The sequence below is a fragment of the Labeo rohita genome, chromosome 16, assembly GCF_022985175.1.
Source record: "Labeo rohita strain BAU-BD-2019 chromosome 16, IGBB_LRoh.1.0, whole genome shotgun sequence".
Taxonomy (NCBI): Eukaryota; Metazoa; Chordata; class Actinopteri; order Cypriniformes; family Cyprinidae; genus Labeo; species Labeo rohita.
In genome coordinates, this window is record NC_066884.1 from 5,714,498 (window position 1) to 5,734,334 (window position 19,837).

At 34.5% G+C, this 19,837-nt stretch overlaps 1 protein-coding gene across 1 annotated transcript in view; it reads right to left on the minus strand.

Moving 5' to 3' along the window:
• Positions 1-10,619, minus strand: part of sv2a (synaptic vesicle glycoprotein 2A) — a 42,102-nt gene extending 31,483 nt beyond the window's left edge. Inside the window, exon 1 of the mRNA XM_051131541.1 lies at positions 10,490-10,619. The gene's annotated coding sequence lies outside the window, so the exon portion shown is untranslated. The remainder of the gene's footprint in view (positions 1-10,489) is intronic.
• Between the last annotated feature and the right edge of the window lie 9,218 nt (positions 10,620-19,837).

Consider the following 19,837-nt stretch of genomic DNA (forward strand, 5'->3'; position numbering starts at 1 on the left):
TTTTATTCCATGGCAGAAACAGGCTACCACTGTAATTAGGTGAATTTTCAATTTTGGTTAAACTATTTCTTTTTACATAAAATAACTCCCCCTTTTCAAATGGAACAATGTTTTTTAGAAAAATGTAACAATTACGTTAAAGGGTTCATTGGATGCAAAGTTCACTTTTACATGCTGTTTGAACATAAATGTGTGTTGTCTGTGCATGTACAAATCTACCCCATAATGATAAAAATCCACCCAGTGGTTTTTAATTAATCTGTAAAAATAATTTCCCCTTTTTCAAATCGAGCCATTCTCAGCATCTTGTCTGTGTGATGTCACACAGATGAAGGCCACTGCCACAATAGATTGATTGACACAGCCGTCTTACCTTAGACCCGCCCTAACGAGACCCGCCCTATTTCTGCAGAGCTGATTTTGACAAGGTAAAAAGGGTGTTTTTTACACTATCATTGAGAAATTTTAACTGAAGTATGTTATAGACTTTTCATTAAGACCCTAAAGAATCATATCAACTTGAGGAAAATGGGCATCCGATGACCCCTTTAACTTAGAAGTGAATTTAAGTAATTCAACTACTTTGGTTTGAGCATTGCTGTTCTAACATTAAAAAAGTGATAAAATATAAATATTGTTTCATTATTTAATTAATTTCTGTAAACAAAATGTTTCTAATAAATATTTTCATATGAACACTGTTTTAATTTTTTTTAATAGAATTTTCCATTTTCCCTGAATATAACTTTTCGTAGTCTTTTTGTAAAACCCCTTTATTTAACTTAAAGCACACAATACAATTTTTAAAAAGCAAATGAAAGCAATCTTACAAATTCTGGTTTCAGATTACAAAGAAAATGACTATTGATAAAACCAGATTATATTCTAGACTATTTTGTATAGTGATTTTCTGTATCTTCAACCCAGTCTCACTGCAGTATTTGAAAAGGTGCGCTCTTAAAAATAAAGGTGCTTCACGATGACATAGAAGAACCTTTTTTGTCTAAATGGTTCCATAAAGAACCTTTAACATCTGAAGAACGTTTCACAAAAGGAAGAGATGGTTCCTTAAAGAACCTTTAACTGTTTTTTTATGGTTTAAAAAATGGTTCTTCTATGACATCGCTGTGAAGAACCTTTTTAAAGCACCTTTATTTTTAAGAGTGTGGCTAATTTGCACAAACAACCTACTACCAATGTACTTATTTTACGAGATGCCAAATTCGTATCAATTTGTACGAAGGACCACGCCTACATACCCCTACTCCCACCTTGTAAAATACATACAGATTGGCACTGACATAGCATTGGTATCTTAAAGACAGCTCAAGCTGTGTTGATCACTGTACAGACGTGGTTAATCTGTTTGCCTGGTTAAACACTGCCAGGGATTATTAAGTCATCGTGTCTGGGTGTGTTCTCTGGTGATCTGATAACGTGTTACAAATAATCCTATCAAGTAGCTAATGTAGCTAATGAAAATCCCTCACACAGATGTTTAGGATCAGAGCAATGATGGTTTGCTTGGTCACATCAAATGGCTTTGACAGAATTTTGACATTCACTGAAATAAACAGGGTTTGTCAAACCAGTGTGAAGGCTGAATTTTCTCTTTCTTTACCAAAATCATGCAAATAAATAGTCGCATTAAGGATCATCTGCACCCGTGACTACATTCCAATAAAGCATCAACCCACGGCATGCTCCTCTCAGCAAAACACACAAGCAGATGCCCATTTAGCGTTTAGAGGAAATGATTATGCTGCCTTCTAAAAGACCATATTTTGACCAAATTCTAAAGCAGCATCTCATGCATCTTTAACAGAGAATGCAATCAATGAAGAGCGTAGTAAAAAAAATCCATTAGAGCAGAAAAAACGGAAAATGTTTGGTTATAAATATGATTTGATAAACAACAAACATCAATAAAAAGTCTATTTAAATGGCACAAACTAACTCAACAGTTCTGTGTGCTGTGTATTGTTATGCTCTTAAATATAAAGGTTCTTTATTGGCATTGATGGTTCCATGAAGAACCTTTAACATCCATGAAATCTTTTCATTCCACAAAAGGTTCTTTAGATAATTAAAATGCTCTCTACACTAAAAAAATGGTTCCTTTAAGAACTGTTCACTGAAAGGTTCTTTGTGGAACCCAAAATTGTTCTTCTATTCCATCATTTTGAAAACTCTCTTTTGGAACCTTTATTTTTTAAAAGTGTAGCCTAGCAACAGGCACAAGCCAAACTCTCCTGAAATCAACTGTTGAGATGAGACTAAAAAAATGACTCACGAATAGTACTTTTTTTATCTATACTCCACAGCCTTTGTTCTACAGGAGGACATTTAACCACCATGCGCTGCTTTGAAGGGTCACTTTGGCAGAGCCAGTTAAATGCCAGCGGTCGAAGGTTGGCAATGAGAGAGGAGACCTGCTCAGCAACAGTGACCTACAGAGCTGCAGCACATGTCGAGAGAGAGGAGGAGCCTGTGCTCGTTGCCAAAGCATCATCATGACTAATGACGGCAATGCAAACACACACAAGGCAAAAAACACTTCAACTTGTGACCGTTTATGCAAGATGTAAATGAGTTGGTTTCTTCATCAGAACAGATTTGGAGAAATTTAGCATTACATCCCTTGTTCACCAAAGGATCCTCTGTGGTGAATGGGTACCGTCAGAATGTAAGTCCAAACAGCTGATAAAAATGTCACAATAATCCACAAATAATCCATTCCAGTCCGCCAATAAACGTCTTGTGAAGTGAAAAGCTGCATATTTGTAAGAAAGAAATCCATCATTTCTGTTGCTTCCAGGTAAAACTATAAGTCCTATTCATAATATTCCTTTCACCAGTGGATACTGATGTGAGAGGACAACAAGATGGACTTTTTCACTAGAGGAAGCATTATTATGGATTATTGACTCATATTTCAGCCGGAAGCGATGGTTTAAACTTAAAAAACCTTAATGATGGAGTTGTTTCTATAACAAACATGCAGCTTTTTAGTTCAAACGGCATTAATTTTGAGTGGTGTGGTGTGGATTGATGGGTGATGTTTTTATCAGCTGTTTGGGCTCTCATTCTGACGGCACCCATTCACTATTCCTTTATATGGAGAGGACAAGTAGAGCAGACAAGAAAAGTGGGATCAGCAAAGGACCACAAGCCAGGATTCGTTAGTTGTTGTTAGTCATTTTAAGTCTGTAATTTATCCATTATAAATCCTATGTCATCCCATATAATAACAACCCTATTAATACACTTAATGCGCTAATTAATTATTCATTTAAATAATTTGAAAAGCAATTTCAGCATTAACAGCGTGCCCTTCAGAAACAATACACGCTGAGTCACTTGTCTTATCAGGGTATTGAAGCCATTTTCCACATTGTGAATGGTTATTGTGAACCTAAAATTTTAAATAAAAGCTATCCATTATTCACCAGACAGATGGAATATGTGTACAGTGGTCACACATACAGCCCAGGGGCTTCCCACAGGATAAACATAAGTATGCCAACATCCACGACATAACAGCAACTATAACGAAGCCGTAAGCCTGATACAAACAAGTCAATTTATCTGTATAAGTAGGTGAATCTCAACCAAACCTCTTCAGAACATGTTCAGGGCATAATCCAGCCAATGGAAAGAGTTTGGGGAGGGACTATCTGTTTGTTCAACCAACGGAAAACAGAGAGAGTGTTTGAAAACAAGCATTATTTTTGAAATTTTATTCCAAGAAATTACACATTTGTGACCCTGGACCACAAAACCAGTCATAAGGGTCTTTTTTTTTTTTAAATTGAGATTTATACATCATCTGAAAGTTGAATAAAAAGCTTTCGATTGATGTATGGTTTGTTAGGATAGGACAATATTTGGCTAAAATACAACTATTTGAAAATCAAGAATTTGAGGGTGCAAAAAATCAAAATATTGAAAACAATCACTTTTAAAGTTGTCAAAATGATGTTCTTAGCAATGCATATTACTAATCAAAAATTAAGTTCTGATATATTTACAATAGCAAATTGACAAAATATCTTCATGGAACATGATCTTTACTTAATATCCTAATGATATTTGGCATAAAAGAAATATCGATAATCGGTAATACAATGTATTTTCCCATGATCTCATGATAATTAATCATTTAAACATATTCATTTTTATTCAATTTAGGATGCATTAAAGGAGAACTCCACTTCCAGAACAACAATTCACAAATAATGTACTCACCCCCTTGTCATCCAAAAAGTTCACGTCTTTCTATCTTCAGTCGTGAAGAAATTACAGGTTTTGAGGAAAACATTTCAGGATTTTTCTCCATATAATGGACTTCACTGGTGCCCCAATTTTGAACTTCCAAAACGTAGTTTAAACGCAGCTTCAAAAGGCTCTAAATGATCCCAGCTGAGGAAGAAGGGTCTTATCTAGCAAAACGATCTGTCATTTTTTTCGGAAAATACAAATTTGTATACTTTTTAAGCACAAAAGCTTGTGTAGCACAGGCTCTGGGATGCGCGTTCACGTACTATTGAAGACAGAAAGACATGAACATCTTGGATGACAAGGGGGTGAGTAAATTATTTGTAAATTGTTGTTCTAGAAGTGGACTTCTCCTTTAAATTGATAAAACGTAAAGACATTTTTACTGTTACAAAGGATTTCTATTTAAAATAACTGCTGCTCTTTTAAACATTCTATTCATTAAAAAGAACAAAATCCCATTCTTAAGCAGCAAATCAGCATATTAGAATGATTTCTTAAGGATCATGTGACACTGAACACTATAGTAATGATACTGAAAATTCAGCTTTGCGTCACAGGAATAAATTATATTTTAAAGTATATTCATATATCCCAGAAAACAGTTATTTTAAATTTTTTAATTTACTTCTTTAAACAACATTTAAAAAAAATTAAACTAAAATATTTTAGACTGTGTAAATAACTATATTACTAAAACAACTTAAATTTTTTATATGATAATGATATTATACAATTATGTAATTAAAATATAGTATTTTCAAATTTGCACTACTTTTTAATTTTGATTTAAAAGTAATTTAAAATCTTTTGTATTGCTGCACTCTAACATTACACAAGCTATATTTATTATATTATTTAATATTTATCTTTAATAATTAATTAATGTTACTATGCTACACCCTTTTTTGTTTTTTTGAAGTCTAATCTTACAAAAACTAATAAATAACTAATCTTACAAAAACTTTAAAGCCTCTATTTTTTTCTGGCATACGCTTTGAAAGATAAAGTATTGCTAACAAGGGCAAAGCTCAATGCATCTGGTGTATATCAACGAGTGAGAGTGACAGCAGAAGCCTTGACTTAATGGATCTGGGAATGAGTGTGATGGAGTAGAGGGAGGAGAGGAGGATGTTAGCGGATGGTTAGAAGCATCGCGACAGCGGTCTCTCAGGAAAGGACAGAGCCGCTGTGAGTCACGTTAGCCCTGGAACAAATCTCTCTGTGTGCGCTGCTGTCACCATGGCCACAGTCACTCCTGCCCTCTGCTACATCAGCACCACCAGCAGCATCCTCTCTGCCCTGCCTCCATTTTAGCCCAAAATATTCCAGCGCAAACAGGACTGAGCCACATTTAGACGGGTGTTGCCAATGCAACATTTCATTCGAAAAACGGAAGTGCTTATGTTGCATTAGTGCAAATTTAAATGAACACTAAAAAGTGAAATAAATATTCTCCAAAGACGATTTACAGATAAATTATTTTACTTTCTGAATATGTTTTTGATGTTATTGTGCATGATTCATTAGTGCACGTTATTCTACAGAAATGAGACAAAATTTCATGATTTCGTTTTCATATTATAAAATAAAGTATTTGAAAACAAAAAAAAAATTAGGGCTGTCAAGCGATTAATCGCGATTAATCGCATACAAAATAAAAGTTGGAGTTTGCCTATATATATATATATATACATTCATGTTTATATTTAAGAAGTATATTTACAAGTACATGCATTTATTATAATTTTTATATAATTTATATTATAGATATCTGGGACATAAACAACATATTTCTCTGAAATATATACATTACTTTGTGTGTATTTATATATACATAATAATTACACACAGTACACACACATATATACTTTTATTTTGTATGTGATTAATCACGATTAATTGTTTGACAGCCCTAAAAAAATTCATCAAATCATAAAAAAAAAAAAAAAAAAAAAAAAAAAAAATCACTGAAAACCCAATTTACTAAGATTACTGTAGTAGAAAATACTATTTCAGTCTTTCTACTGCAAATTTTCTTGTTTAATCCAATATCTGATGTTTTCTGTAAATTTTACCAGCAATTTCTAAACGAAACTGTTTCAAAGTACTAAACCAGATTTTTTTTTCCATGCAATTCTAAGGCAAAAATAATTTAATGTCTTCCAAATGTACAATTTCCTCTTGCTCTGAAACAAATGTCCTTTTTCCACTGATGTCACATAATGATAACCGACAGCCGAACCAGCTTTCAATCTGGATCTATCCACTTTTTTTTTTTTTTACAATTCACTCAATTCCAGGCTGATAAAGCCAAGATTTACTCCATTAAGTCTTGATAAGTATCCTATTTCACTCGGAAATACATACAGAAATTGGGCTGCAAATGACTTTAAATTCTAAATTGAACTTACACAACAGTAGGACATGCAACTCAACAGGTTTAAATAACCCAAGAACAGTCACCGTATATTCTTTATGTGGCATATACAGTGAAGTCCAGGGGAAATGAGAATTCCCTCTATAAGAGCTCATATTTTACCGCAGGGATTACTGGGTGAGAGATTACCGTATGATTCAGTCATATGCAGACTCATGCAGTAAGCATACTGCAGCTCCAAAGAAACCCCTCACCCCAGTAAAACTGAGGACATTTACATATATAGAGGACCTTGTTACACTTCAAAGAGGTCCACAGCCTTTATCAATCTCTCTCTGAACATATGCTGGGGAGCAAGGTATAGATTTTTGTTCAAACATTTGTAAATGGGAATTGTATTTACACACGACTCCATCTCTGTGTGTAAAGATACATCTTTTGAGATTTTGCTTCCTTTTGAGATTTGGCTGCCTTTGATTTCACTCTGAACATCTACTCAAGTTTTGACCTGGATCATTGCTGTTATGCAAGTATATTTTGAATTTTGGTTTAAGTGATTTTACAGATGGAAAGTGCATGGGTATTCAAAGACACTGAGGGAAAACACTATAAACTAATCACTAAGAAATAATCCCAAGAAAATGTTTTATTTGAAACATTTTCATTAGAGAAAGACAAAAATGAAGAAACACCAGGAATAACTCTTAATAAATTGCCAGTTTTTCATATTAGAGGTCAGTGGGGTACCTGGAGACATGGAAATATTACATTAAACTAAAGAAGTTTACCCTAAAATGAAAATCTGCTGAAAATCTACTCACCCTCAGGCCATCCAAGATGTAGATGAGTTTATTTCTTCATTGAAAGAGATTTGAAGAAATTTATCAAACCTAAAAAGCCATTTTTTTCTATTCATAATACTTTATCTAATGAAAAAGTCATCTCGTCTGAATCAGGAGAGAAATATACACAGATCAAGCACAGTTTACAAGCAAAAACAGTCCACAGATGCTCTAAACAAATATGTGACCTTGGATCACAAAACAAGCCATAAGGGTCAGTTTATGAAAGAAGCTGAATAAATACACTTTCCATTGATGTATGGTTTGTTAGGATAGGACAGTGTTTGGCAGGAATACAACTATTTGAAAATCTGGAATCTGACGGTGCAAAAAATTCAAAATATTGAGAAAATAACCTTTTAAGTTGTCCAAATAAAGTTCTTAGAAATGCATATTTCTAATCAAAAATGAAAACAAGCATTATTTTTGCAATTTTATTGCAAGAAATGACACATTTGTGACCCTGGACCGCAAAACCAGTCATAAGGGTCATTTTTTTGAAATTGAGATTTATACATCATCTGAAAGCTGAATAAAAAGCTTTCGACTGATGTATGGTTTGTTAGGATAAGACGATATTTGGCTGAGATACAACTTTTTGAAAATCTGGAATCTGAGAGTGCAAAAAAAAAAAAAAAATAAATATTGAAAAAAATCACTTTTAACGTTGTCAAAATGACATTCTTAGCAATGCATATTACTAATCAAAAATTAAGTTTTGATATATGTACGGTAGGAAATTTACAAAATATCTTCATAGAACATGTTCTTTACTTGCTACAAATATACTCATGCTAATTAAGACTGGTTTTGCAGTCTAGGGTCACATATGTTGGTGGATTTTGATGTGAGAGGACAACAGGAGATGGACTTTTTCACTGAAGGAAGCGTTATTATGGATTATGGATTCATATTTTACTTATTAAGACATTAATTAATGGACGGGAGTGGTGTGGATTACTTGTGGATTATTATGATGTTTTTATCAGCTGTTTGGACTCTCATTCTGACGGCACCCATTCACTGCAGTGGGTCCTTTGGTGTGCAAGTGATGTAAGGCTAAATTTCTCAAATCTGTTCTGATGAAGAAACAAACTCATCTACATCTCGAATGGTCTGAGGGTGAGTACATTTTCAGCAAATTCTCATTTTCGGTTGAACTATTCCTTAAATCGCTAAACTGCAATACTGTACTAAGAAAGCTAATCTTTGAAAATTTTAAGGTTATATCCACGGAGTGACCTGGACATTGAAATGTGCTGAACTAAACTCAGGTGATAATCCTATTCCTGATTCCTGAATGAGTTCTGAACGACGGCCCAGTCGGATAAGACATCAGCACCGGCACAGATCAATGATAAACACTCCCGCCGTTAAACCCTGTTTCTGACCCTGTTCTCTCTCTTTTCCTCCTTTGCCACATCACTCCTCTGAGGATTCCTCTCAAGGTTACTCTGAAAAGAGCACTGCAGCGCACTGAGAACACAGTGATTGAGGAACAACTGCAATCCTGAGCAGCACCATCACTGACGGAGACACCAGAAGCTGCGTACCACAAACAGCCTGCAAATCAATTCACATTAGGTGAAACAGCTTCTCTCTAAGTCATGCACGTGTTTAGCCAATTTCAAACGGACCAGATCAGTTACGATCTAGAAGTATGAAAACACAGTAGGTCATCCTACCAATGACCAGTGTCATTGCACATCAAACTTTCAATTCTTTGCATATCACATTATTTCTTTTTTTTATTTCTTCTCTCAATTAGAGCCACATACAAGAAATACGACAAATCTATATCAAAACTAACTAACTTAAAGCTCTACATAATAGCAATACTATCATTTATAAAACTCTAAAATACAAGGATGCATATATATAGCAATACTACCAACATAAAGTCTACATAAAGGCTACTATCAACAGTATTTCCATTGGAAATCTCTGCATACAGCTTTGCATATTCCATTAAAGCTGCCAAATAATAAGCTCTACACAATCTGCTCTTGCTAAAGAGCACAATTATCATTATTTGCATGCACTCAACGGTAATGGTTGGTTATTTCCTGCTCAAAGGCGTTATTTCGGTGGAAAAGCAGCAGTGATACATGCACATGTAGATGCACATAGAGCATCACTGTGAATTCAGTCAAACCAAACGACACTTGCTGTCGTGACGAGACTGAATGCAATCAGCAATGGAATAAATCATCGAGGAGATTCACACATGCTCACTCACACACACGCACGCATGTAGCAGGTTTCCATTCTTCACGTCTGCTGCAAGGTCATTTTGATGCTTTAAGATATTACGCGCTACAGATCTCATTTTAATACACATTTTTTTGTGGCTTATCAAACTGTAGCCTAAAATCAGCCAGTGAGGAAAATGGAAAACCCGATCAGTCTTATTCTGATGGATATATTAGGTGAAGGGGCGAGGCTTAAGGTGCCGTATGTCTCTATGGGAATATGGCTTTTATCAATTACTCTTTTAATCTATTTATTTAACCCATGACATTTAAAGATTAATATGCATAGAGCAAATCAGTAACAATATATCGTTCTGGGTGCAAAACAGCGCATTTCAACGAAAAAAAAAAAAAATCTGGTCGCCGAAAAAAGAAGATGTTTAATGTCTTGAGATGATGCATGTGACAAAAGCTTGGCTTAAAAACAGATTTTATATCATTTACGTTCAATGTTATAATTGTGAACATGTATTTTGATGAAGATTACGTTTGCATCCATCATTGATGAGCACACATTATTTTCCAAATGAATGAATCGCATGCTTCAAATAGAACAGAATCATAAAATTCAACGTTTAATATTAAAACACTCACTTATACATAATGTTGTATATTTAAAACACGGATGAGCGTCTTGGATCATTTTATATATATATATATATATATATGTATGTATATGCACGCTAATTATAAATTAGCTCGAAAACACTGATTAATTAGCAATAAATGTCACTTACCAGTGCGATTCAGTTATTTTTCCCAGAAATAATTGTGTATAAGATACGGTGAATTTTTAGTCGTGATGATGAGGAGGGCTGTGTGACATTGCCTGTATCTTCACCCTGTAACGAAGGCGCTTGTGACGTGTAACGGGGTGCAACCCTACTACACAGGCAAAATTAACGATTCCTACTATGGCGAACGCTTGACTTATTAATATTAATCAGCACGCTGACGTTGCATGGTAACCTTCCTGGAGCGTCCAGTTACGTAATCTAGTTAGTATACGTAGCCAAGCCTTCTCCGTACTAGAAATCGTTCATAGGCCAACCCACCTAGCAATCACTCACCTACACCTGCCTTTTAACCAAACGGACGTGCGAACGTCACGCTACGTCATTAATATTCATGACGCCAGCTGACCTGCGCTCTTTAAGAATGTCCGGCTTTCAACCAATGGTGTAGGTTTACTGAGCGAACGTGATGCTACGTAATTAATATTCAAAAGCAAAGCCGTCGCCATAGTAGGATTAGCGATTCCCTCATTTTGAGCGCACCGTTCTCCAAAATTAATAGGCTAGCAGGTTCACCAAATACTGCATTTTTAATATGATGAAAAACGTCAAAATATATTTAATCCACGTTGCATTCAGAAGGTTTTACGAAAATGTCCGGAAATAGTCGTGTTTCTTTAGAAATTAATGCCATAATGTTTGGTTAAAATATAAGCCTTTTAAGACCATGCATTGAGTCTGAAATCACTGGTCTGTGCATGATTGCACACGTGCTCTAACTCGTGCACATAATTGGCCGAAATGACGGAACCATTCTGCGCTTTTCTCTCCATCTCCGTCGACCGTTATTAATGTAAATTCGACGTAACCGCCTGTTATCAAAGGTTAAAACACTCTTGCCAATTAATAACTGTCTGTTAGAGGTAGGGAAGAGGTTTTTTTAATCGTTTAGATGCCACGGACCCTAAAATATGTAAAACGCAGGTATGTATTATCATGTATAAAGACTCAATACTGTGAAAAATTAATAAATATGAATTTTTTCATACTCACTATAGTACAGTACGTGAAATATTTATCGACTAAATGATTTAAATCAAATGAATAATTATTTAGTTTTATTACATATATACATTTTTACACTGTTTTCCTCAGACGCCTACGGGACAGTCTACCAACATTATCAAAACAGAATCACATTTCTTTGAATAAAAATAAGCTAAGATTTCTCTCAAGAACCTCTTAAATAAATTAAAAATCCACAAGACTGTAACTTTTCCACACTGACAGTCTTTTGCAATGATGACTCAGTCAGACATCAATTTTTTATTTTGTTTTTTAAATGATACTAGCACTATCAATAATATGAAACAGCAATATTCAGTAACAATTACTATTCAACCACTAACAAATAATCTTCTGTCACATAACGTAGTTAAGTCCGATTCATTTATGTATGTCAAGCAATGCTAATCATATTAATGTAAAATGGTGTTTATAGGTGTTATAGGCATTTTACAACAATCACATCTCATCCAATCAGAATTTAGATTTGGGGTAACCATAAAAGTAACTATAGAGTGTTTTCACGATGCATCATCATTCGGCCATATTGGTGGCACTGAATGTAAACAAACTTGCGAACAACGAAACTTGCATATTTTGCTGATTATTGCTGCTAAATTGGTCAATTATTGTCATGTTTTGTGCTGTACTAATCAGTCGGACTGGGAAAAACTGACAAAAGTTATAACAAGTCAAGGAGAAGAGTGCAAAAAAACTGAGGAACAAAAGGCATTTGTGATTGGCCAAACTGAACCAGGATTTCCAGGGCAAAAATCTTGACAACATTCATGTTTGTGCTCATCATTTCCAGTCAAGTAGGTCATATTAGACTAATATCTTAATTAATACTAATCATACTTACTTTAACCACCTGTTAACTTTGGTTTTTCAAAAATATTGCACCCCTTCCTGCTTACTAAGTCCTTCTCTATATGATTTAGCAGCTTCCACACGTTTTCTTCCATGGTTTAGACAGCGTCAATTAGCAGAAGAACGTATTCAGTAGTACATTGCAATCCATGCTGTTGATGGATTTGGTAACTGACCAAATCATGACGTAAGTGTAATTATTTTAAAACAAATATATCTTTAATTGGTATGTAATTACCAGCAGCTTCCTAATACCCATGATGAGATGATTTAGTTATATTAGCTATAGAGATGCTAATTCTGACATCATTTATAAAAGCTGTGGTTTTCAGTACACCTCATATGAATCATAATACCATCTGCCTATAAAGATGGAACATGAGCACCGCAAAACTGGAAAAATCTGGTTCCACGTCATTTTGGGTTATTTGATGCGATTGTCTGTCTCTTGTGGAATTACTAGGTGTCTGCGATGAAACCTGCGCTGCAAAACCTACGCCTGTCAGACGTAGTTCCAGAAGTGCCAGTATTATCAGACATAATGGGCTAATGCAGTGCTTAGCAACAGGCAGTATGACGATGTGACTGGTTTTCAAATAAGGCTGCAAGTCACCACTCTCCTACTGACAACAGGAGTATCTACTGATGTACAGGTTTTTGAAGTAGCTAATACACCACAGTACCTCGACATCAAAACAACAGGCAACTAATTACTCATGCAAACCTAGAGCTCCTAAAATCTTACTGGTGCACATTATTCCAAATTAAAAAATGGGTTGGAAACTGTTTAACAGTATGCAAAGCACTCAGTTACATTGTGGTCGGTTAGAAGTGCCTAAAATTTAGCGAGCAAGCAAACAATTTAATCAAGAACGTTGTATTTTATATGATTCCCTCTTAAGCGAATGCTAGGAAAATGAAGAAACCAAATCACCCATATGCTGCTACATCCTTACAGGGTAATCATCATCAAGCTGTAATAAGCTATTAGAAGAGAACGACAAAATTATTTGTTCTGTTTAATTCCTCGAAACCTTGTCACAACAATGGATTACTTCATTAATGCTAAATTACACCTCTCTGCCTCATGAGGATACGGCACCTTTCAGCTATTAAAACAGAAAACCTCCAGCTCCAGCAGATGCTTCTGACTCAACATCTTAATTTGTGCTGTGGGCCTCGTTCTTGCCGCCGTTTCTAAAGAAAGAAAGATGTACTAACTTTTGTTAACTGCTCCCTGCAGACTGGCTTTTTAGTGCCCTAAAAAGTGCCACGCTGCAGTTGACAGAACAGCAATCTGGATTTTTCTGTTCCAAAGATGTTCTCTGCTTATTTTCGTTATTATTTTCCAAAATGCATGGACTAAAATGTAGCAAAATGTCTTTGAAATCTCTGGTTTATTTGGTGTAGGCCACTGTGGGGCTTGTTGGCTCAAAGCATCTTTAATGTTATTATCCTAATTTAGATCAGTCTGCTGATCAGCAAAATACAGCATGTCTAAATGAACACCTGTTAGGAAACAGACAGACCATATCAGAGCCGTTCCAGCTGTACAGGACGGTCCTCAACAATTAACCAGATGGAAGTCTGCAGTTTAGACTTGCATAGCATCTAACTGACACTTACACTGCTATAAAATGAAGCAAGAAGGCATTTATCTTTATTTGAAACAACACTGAGCCAAAAGCATGAAGGTTGTACTGTCCTGGATGGTAAAATAAAAAAATAAAAATGTTTAATTGTTTATTTCTATTTATTTATATGGGCCATTCTACAAAATTGGTTCCAAGTCAGAGTTGGAAACATCTTGAAAAAAATGGCTTTTTCCACAAATTGTGTTTGTATGCAAATTGTATAATATCTAAGATACACGTTTCTAGTAATTGTGCAGTTAATTCTCATATTGTATTTTCAGAAAGTTTTGGTAGCGACCACATAAATACTACTAAAACTACTAAAAATTTATAAAACTAAATAAAACTAATAAAAGTTTTATTTATAAATTTATTTATAGTTTTATTTATAAAAATAAATAAAACTAAAACTGTACTATAATTTTATTTATTTCTGCCAAATAAAGGATTATGTGTTCCGTTTTGTCTCTACCGAAACAATGACTTTTCGGTCATTGTTGTCAACAACGTCACTACTGAACCTTCACCAAATGTTTCAGTAGTGACTTTTTCAGTTGTGACATTTTAGATACTTTTGGAACTGGCATTGTTAGCTAGCACGGTTCTGAACAGTTGTACACATATAAAAAATGTCATGGAATAACTCCCAAAAAAGTGTTTAATTATAGAAAAAAGGTGTTCTGTTGTGACATTCCTTAAAGGAGAAGTTCACTTCCAGAACAACAATTCACATATAATGTACTCACCCCCTTGTCATCCAAGATGTTCATGTCTTTCTTTCTTGAGTCATAAAGAAATGATGTTTTTTTGAGGAAAACATTTCAGGATTTTTCTCCATATAATGGACTGCTATGGTGCCCCGAGTCTGAACTTCCAAAATGCAGTTTAAATGCAGCTTCAAACAATCCCAAATATTGTTGTAAACAATCCCAGCCGAGAAAGAAGGGTCTTATCTAGTGTAACGATTGGTTATTTTAATAAAAAAATAATACAATTTATATACTTTTTAATGCCAAACGCTCGTCTTGTCTTACTCTGCCTAGACTGTTTTTCGTCCTATATCGCTGTTTTACCTTTTTTGTTAAGGGTGTTTGATCTTCTTTGCATGTTCACTTTGCAAAGACTGGGTCAGTACTTCTGCAGCGATGTAGGATGATTTAGAAATGATTTTTGAAGTTGTGGGAATACGATCAGAGTTTTTCGACATACCCTATGTCTTGAACCAAAATACAGAGTTCAGGGAGAGCAAGACAAGACGAGCGTTTGAAGCCACATTTAAAGTTTGAATTTTGGAAGTTCAAACTTGGGACACCATATCAGTCCATTATATGGAGAAAAATCCTAAAATGTTTTGCTCAAAAAACACAGTTTCTTTACGACTGAAGAAAGACATGAACATCTTGGATGACAAGGGGGTGAGTACATTATCTGTAAATTGTTGTTCTGGAAGTGGACTTCTCCTTTAAAGTTACACACAGAATTTTTTTTTACACGTTTGAACACATTTACCTCAAAATGATGGGGCCTAAGTGGGGCCAGTACTAAGTATTGTTGGGTCATTCCACGAAAACTGTGCCTTTTGCGTCCTTAGGAAATAATCAAACATAGATTTAATATAACAACAAATAAATGTGCAATTTAAAAACATAACACTATGTATGCTTCCATCAATATTACATCAAAAAAGTACATTAAATATTATTTGAAATCATTTAAATAGCATTTATGCTGATAAGTATAAGGTTTTTGGCCTGTCCCTCAGTATGATTTTTATTTTTCAGCAGGACTTTTAATTTGCAAAATGAAGGCAAAATTATATATATATATATATATATATATATATATATATATATATATGAAGAGTTCAGATGCAAAAGCCTCTAAATCCATCTGACATATTTCTTTAAAATTAGCATTTCTTTCTGGCTATTGACTTATCTGACTTTGTATAGGTTCTATGTAAGTACTGGTACTTCTAAATGGGGCTGAGGCTGGAATTTAGTGAGTTGAAGTAAAAGTATTTAATGGACATATAATATGTGTCAGGAGCATTCACTCAATATTATTATCTCATTTTTGATCGAGATGGCTTTTAGCTGGTTTTGCATCTGAACTTTTCATATATATATATATATATAAAAATCACATTTGCATATTGTTGCATATTGTTGTTTTGGCATAAGTATGCATTTTTTTCTATAAAATATAAATCATTTTATTGGTGTCCCCTGATTTTATGTCAGCCCTGTTACCCTCATCCAAAAAAAAAAAAAAAAAAAAAAACCTTTAAAAAATTAAGTTACTATCAAGTGACATCATTTCTAGGAGATTACATCATCTTTCAACCAGGATTCCAACACTTAAAACATAATAATGTTTTTCTCACTCCTCTATAATGTTCTATTTTTGATATTTATGAGGTTTGACTGAAAGGGGGCCATAATGCAATGTCAATCCTGTTACCATTTTTAAAATTTAAACACTTGTTTCTGACATTTAATATAATCGATATCTACAAGTAAAATCTTTCTTTTTAAAGTGTACAATTAGCAAATTTGTTTGTAATCATCAAACCTGTTACTTTTTAGAGTAACAGGTTTTGACATGTGGGTAACAGGGATGACCCTGTTTTCAAAGATTGTCTGTGTAAAATTCAAACATTTTAAAGGTCACCCTCCGCATAGTATTGATCTAATGCCTTCAGTGGCATATGAGTTCTAATTAAACTATAGTATCTAGTAATGCTTGTGTTGGTAACAGGGTTGACAAAAATACCAAAACACGAGGTGGAAAAATAGTCATAAAATAATAAATGGCATACAATACAATTTCGTGTCATTTTAAGGTGTCATTTCAAGGATATTAAAAAAGTGGAAAAGGCACCGGTTTGTGGAATGACCCTGTAATAGTTTATAGTAACTGCACAAAAGTACTAGTTCGTGCATAATTTAAATAAAATAGGTGTAAAACTGCAATAGGTATCAGCAACTACTAGATTACTTGCTAGCAATAAATAATAAAGAGCCTATTACATAATAGTGAAATAAATGAGATATATAAAATTGATGCTATAATTTCGAATAAAATAGAGTCGAGTTATGCTTTAATTTACGTGTTTTGACCGAAACTTTCTGAAGACAGGATCCTGTAGAGACGCTGTTCACTAGAGAGTGGCTCTGTAGAGCACATTTCCCTTTCTTTCTGTCGCTCAGTTTCTGTCTGCCTCTCATTGGCGGTGACCATCGAGAGCAATCGCCTCCTATTGATTTATCGAGCTGCTTCCCACCTCGAGAACGATCAAGCGCCGATCGCGTCGTGAACTGCGTTTTAATGACCTATTTACTGGTGGCGCGTGGAGCTCTGGGTGTCTGGTCGCGAGCGTAAACATGTTTCAAAACTATGAGTCGGTTGCGCGGATGTCACATCACTCCAGTCGTTTACCATGAGAGAATTGAACATGTGTTGGAAGATTATTGCGACGTGGAGCTTGGACTGTTTTAAAGGTTCTCCGTCGTCTTCGCACAGGTACGTCATGTTTCAATAACTGTGTCAGCGTTGCGCATTATTGTCTGTATGAAGATGTTTGCATGCATATGCAAGGTTCGTGTTGGCGGACCGAACAATGGCAGACTATAAATGGGTTGCTATGGCAATACCTGCTGCGAACATCATCTTTACAGAGATTGTGCGATGTCACTGTAGGATGCATGTGCATTGCATGATGCGTGATGCATACAAATCTAATGCATGGGTATAATCTAATATACAGCACAAAATAGAATAATGATGTACTTTAATCATAGACCAAGATGGTTTGCTGATCTAGTCTAGTGTTTTGAGCTTGATCAGGCTGTAAAACTAGCTTAAACTAGTAGCTGTTATTCCAGAGTGAATTTAACTGATGTAGTATTTGGTGAAGGGAAGATTCATCGCAGGGTCACAACACTATAGGTTATGCAACACTACCTTCCTTTGTGAGCATGTCATATTTCTCCTAAATGGAGGGGAAGGAGTCAGCTCTCAGATTCTATTTGGTCGCAGACGTGTCTTCTGAAATCAAATAAAATATATGTAAATGAGACACACACACAGTATGAGTATTGCATTTTATGTTAACATCATAGTTCAGATAATAATTTGACCTCGGAAGTATATTGGGGTTCTTGTGATTTTAAAAATAAAGATTTAAGTTTATTAATATTTTTTTTCCCAGATATAAATTAGAATTTGATTGCCATTTTGTCACGGTGGTCTGTGATTATATAGTGAAAACACTGACTTATAAAAAAAAAAAGGGGAAAAAATACAATCAATCAGCATTAGATTTGGCTTGAAAATGTGAAAATTAAAGATTAAAGAACGTTTCTTAATTTACAATTTCAAATAAATATTTATTCCAGATTTAAATCACAAATTCCATCAGCATAAGATTTGCACTGAAAACTTACAAATTAAAATGAATACAGAATGTTTATTTAGATTTTTAAAAATAAATTTGTTTTATTTAAATTAATTTAAAATTAGTCATTGAATGCCATATTTTCAGTGCGGTCTGTTTTAGATGAATTATAAGCATGATGAATATTTGATTTTATATTGAAACCCTCCGGCCTATTAAAGAAAAAAGAAAAAAGGCAACCAATTCCTCTGTTATTTAAATTGCAAAAAATATAGCAACTTAAAAAGCTAAGTTATACATTATATACACTACCAGTCAAAAGTTTTTGAACGGTAAGATTTTAAGTGATTTTTAAATAAGTATAGCCAAAATAGTAAAATTTAAAAAATATTTTTATTATTTAAAGTAACTGCTTTCTGTTTAAAAATATTTGAAAAGGGTGAAGGGAAAGAAATTATAGAAATTAATGCTTTTATTTAGCAAGGATGCTTTGATGATAAAGACATTTATAATGTTACAAAAGATTTCAAATAAATGCTGTTCTTCTGAACTTTCTATTTGTCAAAGAAACCTGAAAAAAATTCTACATAGCTTTTTAACATAAATGTTTTTGAGCAGCAAATCAGAATATTAGAATGATCTATCTATCATAGAATGATCATGTAACTGGAGTAATAATGCTGAAAATCAGCTTTGAAATCACAGTAATAAATTACATTTTAAAATATATTCAAAGAGAAAACAGCTACTTTACATAGTAAAAATATTTAATTTTTTTTGTTTTTTGGATCAAAGAAATGTAGGCTTGCTGAGCAGAAGACACTTATTTAAAAAAACATTAAAAATCTTTTGACTGGTAGTGTACATTTTCCTTGCATTGACCAGTTTACCAGAAATACAAAGAAACAATTCAAATACTAAAGAGATCTCATCATGTTTTTTCTTTCCTCATGGTCCTGCAGGTCATCCACAAAGCTGGGCTCGAGTCAGGCCGCCAGCATGGAGAGCAGTTCTCTGACCGGTAGTCTGTCTCTGAACTCTGATGTTCCTCACTGCCAGTGCTGCATCTCCTACGAGGCCCGACTAAAGCGTCTCTCCTGCGGCCACCTCTACTGCGACCCCTGCTCTGATCAAATCGTCAACCTGGCTTTTGAGGACATAGAAGGTCTGGCCGAATATCCCTGCCCCATGTGCAAAACCCTCCGTCACCTGGGAGGCTTCGCTTCGTCCCACAGCTACCAAGGCATGACCCACTGTTCGCCTTTTGGAAGTCAAAAGCAGCAGCTAGTTGAAGAGAAAGGAGGCCTGTGGGAATGATTGTGCCATTTAAAGTAATAGTTTGCCCAGAAAGTGACAAACTGCTAAAAATTTACTCACCCTCAA